This window comes from Lactuca saligna, chromosome 5 (genome assembly GCF_052625555.1).
Source record: "Lactuca saligna cultivar CGN05327 chromosome 5, ASM5262555v1, whole genome shotgun sequence".
NCBI lineage: Eukaryota > Viridiplantae > Streptophyta > Magnoliopsida > Asterales > Asteraceae > Lactuca > Lactuca saligna.
Window position 1 is genome coordinate 36,070,676 of NC_136421.1, and position 10,799 is coordinate 36,081,474.

The following is a 10,799-nucleotide window of genomic DNA, read 5'->3' on the forward strand; positions in this document are numbered from 1 at the left end:
ATTTGACTCGGGTGCGAGTAGGTCCTTTGTATCTTTGGCTTTTAGTCAGCATATCAGCGTTAGTCGTGAGTTGTTGAGTAGGCCTCTGAGAGTTTCTATAGCTGACGAGAGAGTGATTTGTGCCACAGAGGTTCTCCGGGGATGTGTGTTAGAGATTTTCGGGGTCGAGTTTCCGATTGACCTGATTCCTATTGCGATGGGTGATGTCTGTGTCATTGTGGGCATGGACTGGTTGAGCCGATTAGGCACCGTCATCGACTATGAACGTCAGCTGGTGACTATACGAGACCCTAGTGGGGGAGTTCTTTTGGTGTACGGCGAGGGTACCCGTTCGGGATCAGCTTTTTGTTCGGCCGCTAGGGCGAGGCTGTATCTACAACAAGGCTGTAAGGGTTTTGTGGCGTATGTGATGGATACGCGGGAGGTTTCCGAGAGACCGAGATCAGTTGAGGAGGTCCCAGTGGTGCGTGAGTTTCCAGATGTTTTCTCCGAGGAGCTGCCGGGGGTACCTCCTGTGAGGCAAGTAGAGTTTGGTATCGATCTGGTTCCAGGGGCCGCGCCTATTGCTAAGGTGCCTTATCGTCTTGCACCTCCAGAGATGCAAGAGTTGTCCTCGCAGCTTCAGGAGTTGTTGGGGAAGGGATTCATTCGGCCGAGCAGCTCGCCGTGGGGAGCACCTATTCTGTTCGTCAAGAAGAAGGATGGTTCGCACCGGATGTGCATTGATTACCGGGAGCTGAACAAGTTGACGGTCAAGAACCGTTACCCGTTACCGAGGATCGATGATTTATTCGATCAGTTGCAGGGAGCATCTTGGTTTTCCAAGATCGATCTGAGGTCAGGGTACCATCAGGTGAGAGTGCGGGATGAGGACGTCCAGAAGACAGCGTTTAGGACGCGATATGGGCATTATGAGTTTGTGGTGATGCCTTTCGGGCTCACCAATGCCCCGGTTGTGTTCATGGATCTCATGAACCGGGTATGCAGGCCGATGTTGGATCGGTCAGTGATTGTATTTATCGATGATATTCTAGTGTATTCGAGATTTAGAGAGCAGCATGAGGAGCATTTGAGGGAGGTCCTTGAGGTATTGAGATCGGAGAAGCTTTATGCAAAGTTCTCCAAATGTGATTTCTGGTTGCGGGAGGTCCAGTTCCTAGGACATCTCGTTAACCAGGAAGGGATTCTGGTCGATCCGGCCAAAGTCGAGGCAGTGATGAGCTGGGAGGTGCCGAAGTCACCATCGGAGATCAGGAGCTTCCTTGGGTTGGCAGGGTATTATCGGAGATTTATTAAGGATTTCTCCAAGATCGCAGTGCCGCTCACCATATTGACCCGGAAAGGTGTTGCTTTCTCATGGGGTCCGGAGCAGCAGACCTCCTTTGAGACACTTCGCCAAAGGTTGTGCGAAGCCCCGGTATTAGCTCTCCCGGAAGGGATGGAGGATTTTGTAGTATATTGCGATGCATCGATTTCGGGGCTGGGTGCAGTGTTGATGCAGAGGGGTCATGTGATAGCTTATGCGTCGAGGCAGCTGAAGCCTCATGAGGCGAGATATCCCACGCATGATTTAGAGTTGGGGGCAGTAGTGTTCGCTCTCAAGATTTGGCGTCACTACTTGTATGGGGTTCGATGTACGATATACACGGACCATAAGAGCTTGAAGTATTTGATGGATCAGCCCAACCTAAACATGCGTCAGAGGAGGTGGTTGGATGTGGTCAAGGATTATGATTGTGAGATCCTGTACCACCCAGGCAAGGCTAATGTGGTAGCCGATGCATTGAGCCGCAGGGCGGAGAGCACTCCACTGCGAGATGTATGTTTGAGATTGAATGTAATAGCTCCAGTATTGGATGCTATTCGTGGGGCACAGGCCGAGGCTGTGCGACCAGAGATGCAGAAGAGAGAGCGAGTCGTCGGTTTGGTTTCAGAGTTCGTTACGGATGGACGCGGGCTTATGACGTTTCAGGGTCGGATTTGGGTACCGTTCGTGGGTGGTACGCGTATTACTTTGATGGAAGAGGCTCACCGGTCGAAGTTTTCGATCCATCCGGGGGCTACGAAGATGTATTTAGATTTGAGGAAAGAGTATTGGTGGCCCTGTATGAAGAGGGACGTCGCATGGTTCGTTGAGAGGTGCTTGACCTGTCGTAGGGTTAAGGCTGAGCACCAGAGACCGCATGGCAGGTTGCAGCCATTGGTGGTTCCCGAATGGAAGTGGGAACAGATCACTATGGATTTCATCACCAAATTGCCGAGAACTGTCAGAGGAGTCGATACAATTTGGGTGATTGTGGATAGGTTGACGAAGTGCGCTCACTTCCTTGCCATCAGTGAGAGTTCTTCAGCGGAGAAGTTGGCGGAGATATATGTGAGAGAAGTGGTATCTCGGCATGGGATGCCGATCTCGATTGTTTCAGACCGTGATGTGCGCTTCACTTCCAGATTCTGGAAGAAATTCCATGAGGAGCTGGGTACTAAATTGCATTTTAGTACCGCATACCATCCCCAGACAGACGGTCAGAGCGAGTGAATGATTCAGACGCTGGAGGACATGCTTCGAGTGTGTGTGTTAGATTTCGGGGGTAGCTGGCATGCGTATTTACCCTTGGCGGAGTTTTCCTACAACAACAGCCATCATTCGAGCATTGGTATGCCACCCTTTGAGTTGTTGTATGGTAGGAGGTGTCGGACCCCCATTTGCTGGGGAGAGGTGGGTCAGAGAGTGATGGGTAGTACATAGATCGTGCTTCAGACGACAGAGCAGATTCAGCAGGTTAGACAGAGGTTATTGACTGCCCAGAGCCGATAGAAGAGTTATGCAGACAAACGCCGATCCGAGCTTGAGTTTCAAGTCGGTGACTTCGTTCTCCTGAAGGTCTCTCCTTGGAAAGGAGTGATTCGATTCAGGAAGAGGGGCAAGTTGGGACCCCGGTATATTGGGCCATTTCGTGTGATTGCAAGGATAGGCCGGGTAGCCTATCGTTTGGAGTTGCCAGCAGAGTTGGGGCAGATCCACGACACTTTTCATGTGTCGCAATTGAGGAAGTGTATAGCCGATGAGTCGGTAGTGGTTCCATTAGAGGATATTCAGGTGGATGCGAGCCTGAATTATGCCGAGAGACCAGTGGCCATCAGGGATCGGAAGATCAAGGTTCTGAGGAACAAGGAGGTACCTCTGGTGTTGGTTCAGTGGCAACATCGGAAGGGATCGGAAATGACTTGGGAGCCGGAGCGGGAGATGCGGGAGCAGCATCCGAAGCTATTTTCAGAGTGAGACTTCGAGGGCGAAGTCTAGTCCTAGTGGGGGAGAGTTGTAACAGCCCGGAATTTCAGGTATTGTTATATTTATGATTTTGGGTGTTTTAGGAGGGGACTCGGCAAGTTGGAGCCTAGACTCGCCGAGTAGGATCACGGATCTGGTCGCGGGTTCGCAACTGGACTCGACGAGTCCGGATATGGACTCGGCGAGTCTGCGCTGTTAGCGAAAATCCTAACCGTTCAGGTTTGGGACGTATATGAGGGACCTTATGGCCGTCATGGTTCACCCTAGTCCTCTGAGAGAAACCCTAATTCGATTGTGAGCATCTGGAGCAAGGTAGAAGACCATTGTTGATTTTGGAAGTGTTGTTTTGCAAGGAAGAGGAGGCTTGGTTAAGGGAACAACAAGGGAAGCCACGTTCTGAGGATTGGGGACACAGAGAGCACGTTATTCAGGTAATATTTCGAGTTGCATTCTTCTATGTTGATGTGTATATGGATTTAGGGTTTATTGAACCCTTTTGTGGCTAGATTGAGTGTTACCTTAGTCCCCCAAGCGATTGGAACCCTGTATTGGGACCCTTGGAAGTCCAGAAATGTCCCATGCCTGAGCATTTCGGGAATCAATGGAGGTTTTGGATTGGAATCCTTATGCCTTAGGTCAAAATGTAAATTATGAGTCATGGGGTGTATTATGAGCACCGAAATGAGGACCTTACGTGATGAATCAGTCTAGGAAGGCCAGACCTATGAATGGTCGGAGTAGATCTGACCATAGGACGCAGTTTGAGCGGTTGCATGGCATGGACTCGCCGAGTCCGATGAGCAGACTCGGCGAGTAGCTTGAAGATTAACTGGGACTCGCCGAGTTGTTCTTTAGACTCGGCGAGTTGAGTCGGGGTGGCCCCGCGATTCTTCCAGGAGGAACTCGTCGAGTCAAGGGGGATACTCGACGAGTAGAAAGGGAATCTTAGAGAATTGGTGAGGACGTCTAGACTCACCGAGTCGCCCTAGCACTCGCCGAGTCAGGTCAAGTTGACCGTTGACCGTTGACCAGAGTTGACCTATGTTTGACTTCTTAGGGATAGTCAAACTTAGAAGATAAAAGTGTTAATAAGAGATGTATGATGTTATAGGGGGATTGTAGCTCGGCGGGTCGAGTACGAGTGACTTCGGTATTTGTTAGCTTTCGACATTCACGAGGTGAGTCTTCTCACTATATTGTACCCGGAAGGGTTTGACTGTGTGACCGGAAGGTCGGATATGATATGTGATATATGTGCTATATGTGATAAGTTAATTGTTATGCGTGCTATGTATGTTTATGTGGGCCGGAAGGCAATATGTTTATGTGGGCCGGAAGGCAATATGTTATGGGCCGGAAGGCGATTATGTTTTGGGCCGGAAGGCATTGCGTTGTGGACCGTAAGGTTGGCGTGGGTAGGACCGGAAGGTTTACCCAGCAGGGACGGAAGTCCCCTGAGACACAGGGACCGGAAGGTCAGGGCCTGAAAAGGCGTATGTGCGTAAGTTGTATTTTGGGGAACTCACTAAGCATTTATGCTTACAGTTGTTATGTATGTGTTTCAGGTACTAGCGAGGACCGTGGGAAGGCGCCGACGTGATCTGTACACACTGATAGGTGTTTTGTGATCTTGGGATTCATATGATTTTTATTTTGACACGACACTTGGAATGTTTATGCCTTGTTTGAATGAAAATACTTTATTTTGAAATGAAAAATTTGTTTGAAAATTTACGGTGTTACAACGACCCTCCACTAGTCAAGAGTGTTGTGCGTAAGAGTGGATACCTATTCAATGGACATTTTATAGGCAATTTCCTTAAACACGCCTTAGAGACCAGCTTTGTGAATGAGGCCTAGTAACGGTAAGACTGACTCTTTACTCATACACATATAATATTAGACTTTTAATATTATATATAGTATAAGGGTGTATTTTACATTTATAAAATACTAGGTGGTCTAATTTAATAAAATTATACTTTTAATTTAATTAAATATAAACCATATCTTTATGGATTTATTAACTCTCTTTTAATTATACATTTAATTAACTTAATAAAACCATAAGGTTGTAATTTGAACTTTTCAAAAACTAGGGTTTTAGAATTTAATATTTCAAAATTAAACTTTTAACAAAATTTTAAATTCCAATACTTGAGGGCAAGTTTTGAACTTTTCAAACCATTAGGGTTTAGAATTTAATTATTTCGAAATTTAACTTTTTAATAAAATTTAAATTCCAAACTTGAGAGAAAGTTTTGAAACTTTTCAAAACATTATCAACAACATTCTTGATCAAATTACAAATAATAACAATTAAACAATTAATTGGTGGTTATCTAAATTTGACCTAATCCAATTTCTTGTAAGACACTTCATAGAATAATTCAAATAATAAAATTTTATCATATAAGGAAATAATAATTCAATTAAATGACAATTATCTTCTGTTTTGGCAAGGATAATCACATAATATTAATAAAAGTCAGATTTTATCAATAAAAAACACTCATGGTAATTATCCATCATCAAAATCAGCCAAAATTTGAAAAAATCCCGAAATATCCTCTGTCTGACCCTTGGACTCGCTGAGTCAGCCTGACTCGCCGAGTTCATCCACTGACTCGCCGAGTCAGTCAGGCAGAGGGCACAAAACTTCGATTTTCAGGAAAAGAATAAACAATTAAGCATCAAATACATCAAACAAACAGCCTAGGTTCTGATACCACTGATGGGTTTTGAGCACTTCATCAATCCTATGGTATACAGGCAAACCCTATTGCTTTTGGATCTACTTTGTCTTATGAACATGCAATAATCATCCAAAGCTTATAAACCCTAGATCTAGCATACAATAATATAAATAACATATAAAATGGGGTTTAGATCTTACCTTTCAATGGTTATGAGAGTTCTTTGATCTTCAAGAAGCTTAGTGTCACAAGTGTCACACCTCTAATGGCTCACAAACACCAAAAGCAAGAGAATGATGAGGAGGATAGAGAATGAGAGGCACCAAAACGTCTAAGAACCCTTAGGGATTCCTTCCACATGTTTTTGGGAGCCTTAGGGGTCTATATATACTTGTGTGGACAGCTAGGGTTTTAGGAGAAACCCTAATTCTCTTCTTAGGCCTTAAGCAACCCATAGAGTTCCCTTGGAAAGCCATTGGATGGAAATCATATGGATTTACCATATATTTCGTCCAATCCCCTTTACATTAGGAATCCACAACCCAATTTACAACTATCATATAATTGCAATATCAGTCCCCTTTATTTAATTAATCTCTTTTAGCCACATAATTAATTTCTTAATTAATTCTTGTCTAATATTAATTAAACAATATGATTTATCCTTTAATATATTATTCTTATAATATATTAATAAATCATAATATCCTTTCTCTTCATAAATCATCCTATCAAGTTGCTTTGGTGAAGGCAAACCAAAAGGACAATGTACAACCGGGTCAAGTAGGTTCATGCACTCGACGAGTAGGAGCCCCAGACAGCATATATTCGACTTTTTTAGCTAGAAATGGACTAGGAACATTACCCTAAGCTGTTTTTGGACTTATAAACTTATTTTTGATGTGGTAATGTTCATAGTAATCCAATTTCAAAGATAATTGTCAATAGATTCATGTTTTGTATTAGTTTAAGTGTTATGCTAATTACATGAAAAAGTTTGATTCCAATTATCATATTCATATGAGTTTCTTAGATTAATAGAAAAGGTTGATTGATTATGTGTCTTTGATCCATTTTAATCTAAGAATTGATTGTAAAATGTGTTTGTGTAACTAGTCCTCAAGTTGCATGAAAAGTCACATTAAAGTTTCTTAAAACTCATGAAAGTTGGCAATGGTTACAAATATGAAGAGTCTTGTTCTCATTAAATGGTTTTATGACTCTTTAACTTGTCCTCAAGTTATGGAGGTTCAAGAGTCACTTCATTAATCATTAAAATGTGTAACCTTAATTAGTTCCATAAGTTACAAAAATAAAGAAAAGTTACATTCTTTTATTATTTTAAAGTTTTCCATAACTTGTCCTCAAGTTATGGAACTTGAAGAGTCTTATAATTAAAACTACTTTAAACACATAAGTTATAGAATTAATTACTTTTGAATAGTTTCAAAACTTGTCCTCAAGTTTTGGAATTTGAAAAGTTTTCTCTTATGAATACTTTAATTCCATGTTAAGCCCTTAGGATTTTAAAAGTTAAAATTCAATCCTTATACTTTATAATATTATAAGTCAATAATATTTATATATATGTATAAGAGTAAAAGTCAGTCTTACCATTAAGGGGCATATAAGGTTATTGCCTATAAAATGGCAGTTTAATGGGTGTCCACTCTCACCCACCGCTTCCTTGACTGGTGGAGGGTTGTTAGCCGAACGACTAGGACAAAGACTATAAGTTCTCCCTTCATTAAAAGTATTAATGATAAATACTAAGTAACTAAACCTTTTATAAATTCCCAATCTTAATTACTTAGGAAAATGTGAATAAGGTTCTAACCCATGAAATTACACTTTGCAGTTTGCTTAAGTCGGCTGGTGGAGCGTGTGTGGTTTACCGGCACACTGACTTGATTTAACAAGGTAGGCAAAGGGTTTCTTAAAGTTTATCATAGGCCGGTGGAGCGTGTATGGTTTACCGGCACATCGATTGGGTGATAAACATTTAAGAGTACCAAGTAATTTGCATGGTTATTTCACACCTTGTTTTGTGATCCTCGGTATCCCAGTCACAAAACCTGATGGGCACACTCGAGATTGAAACATGCCATTGAAAAGTTCAATGAATCTCAAAAGATCTAGGAGTTTCAAATCCAATTAAAACTTAATTATATTTTGTTTTCATGGTGGAAATTGGTAAATCGTCATTTACCTACCTTCAACTATTTTATAACTTGGATTACGGCATCCCTCTTCCAGTTATAAATAGGTTGTTGGGTCCTAGCCTTAATATTTCATATTGGGTGTTATATTAAAGACTTAAATCAACTAAACTTGAATATCTCCCCAAAGATGTCTAGTTCAGACACCTATGATCTTCCCAAATCTCTTGAAACTTCACTTCCTCCATCTCCAATTATTCTCCTTAACCCACAAGTTCTAGGTTACTCAAGCCCTATTGGCAATGCAAGGTCTAGGTGTGATCACATCACGCAGATGAAGTGACATAATGACAAGCCGGGAGAGTTGGGTGTCAAAGTCTTGAGAAAGTTGGTGGCTCAATCACTTTCTAAGTCACATAGTGAGTTCCTTTGGGACTCCTATGAAACAGACTATGACACGACCCTTAATAATCTTATCTATTTTCTTGGTACTGCTGAATCAACAATGATTAGGAAGGCTAGTAAAGCAAATTTGATTAGAAGATCGACTTCCAAAACTTTATGGACATTAGCAATGATGACACTGGAAATCCAGAAAAAGAAACATTCTCTTCCCAATAGAAAGGGATCGGCCATAGTCAACTCGGTTGACCAAATGGTAAAGAGGAATGCTAAGTCTGTGATAGTCCCATGTATCATTATCAAAGAGCCATATGTTAAATTCCCAAAGGAAGGGGCATTGGTTACGAAACTGCCAAACTTACCTAAGGATGGTAAAGTCAATGGGTTTGACTTTATTTCAGGTAAAGTCCATTGTCTAACTCTGTTAAGTTTCTACTCTAAGATTCTTATTACATGATGTGACTGGATCATATAGTGATGTTTTAAGAATCAAAGAAAAAGTGGAGAAGGAAGTATATGCTGATTCTGATCGCGAAGATGGATTTCGATCGCATGGTTAATGATCAGAATTTTGAGCAGGTGCTTAAGAGTTATGATAAATTGCTTAGGAATAGATAACAACAAGTTTTCATATACATTTGCATTGTAAGGATTAGTTTTTCCGCAAAGTTTTTAAAATAAAAGGAAATTTTCTGATTTTATTTATTTTAAAATATCCTTACAATGGCATCTGTGAAATTTTTTGTTGCTTATAAGATTCCATTAATAGCAAGACTGGTAATATGAAGTTGATTCTTTCATTTGTCGTAATGTCTAAATTTACCAAATAAGGGAAGATTCTCATCACCCAAGTTTCAATTGGACCGAAACTTGGAATCATGCAAGTTGTATAGTATGATGAATGAGAACTTTCAAGCATTGGAAAATTAAGACTAATTACTTGTTCACATGGATGTGTGAGTCAAGTAAAGGACTAAGGGATCGAGTGCACATTCTTGTGCACTGATCAAGCCCACCACAAATAGTTGATAAGACTATTCGTCATGATTTACTAAAGTTTAGTAAATATGGTTATACATATAAGTCTAAGTATAATTCTGAAGCATTGGAAAAGTCTCGATGTATGGTAGAACGAATGAGAAGAATCAAACTAGGCAGAAGGATAAAAGTTTCTCAAATCTGAAAAGATGGGAGAGTATTTTATGATATATGATCATCTTAATGATTAAGAGACCTTATCACAATTCATGCTCTAAGTGCATTCTGATAGCTAAGAAGAGGAGTTATGAATTGTTGAAGTGGTTAAATCAAGAAGATGAGTCATACTTCGTTCCAAAACAATCCTTAGAGTTATACTCTAAGACTTTAAATTGAGTGACATATCTTAAATAAAGGTTTAAAAGCACGTGTCAAATGTAAGAGTAAAAGTGTCCTACTCTTGTACATTTGAAGTTTGTAAGTTGTGATGTTTTGGATAAAACAAAGACCAACTTAAGCCAATTATGTGAAGTGTTTGTCTTGATAAGGAATCTGCACTATCCCTTGAATATTTGACAAGAGAGTCTTATATGTCAAGAGGACAGTGGGAGTCTTAAAGGTCTTGAAAGTCTCAAGAACTAATCAAGAATAAAACCTGAGGTTCTTCACTAGCACACGACTTGAGGTTTATAACCTATCGTGTTGACATATTCTGTCCCCATTCCAGTTAAAGTTGGCTCTGCATATGAGTTCTTAGAGTTCTCAATTGGTTGCATAACAACTTGGAAGCAATGGTAGGCCCTGTACTGCCAGGTGGCAAGAAGTTTAAATTGCATAAGTTCAGTCCATATGTGTTTGGATTTGTCATTATCTGTGTCTTGTAACTGAGGTTTTAACAGTTTCATATGGGTAGGAACTCATACACCATAAAAATCTAAGTGTCATAAGGTTTCTCTCTGATTCATGAAAATGATTGTGAGGAAACACTTCCACTAAGTAGATTTGTAAGTAGATAGTAATCTTTGCATTCTCAAAGTTGTTAGTAGGTACACTAACATGGACTTATGAGAAATAGCAAAGGTCTAAACAATTAAGACTATGATTACGGAATCCCTTTTCATAGTTCTGAAATTGTTTAGACACACCTATGATCCATCTAAGATAAGGTTTATGATGTTGATAAAGTCTTATCAAAGCAATCTAGTATCAGAAATTGAACTTTGGTAAAAAAAGTCAATAGCTGATTTTTGAGTACATGTCAAACCTAGTGGGAGC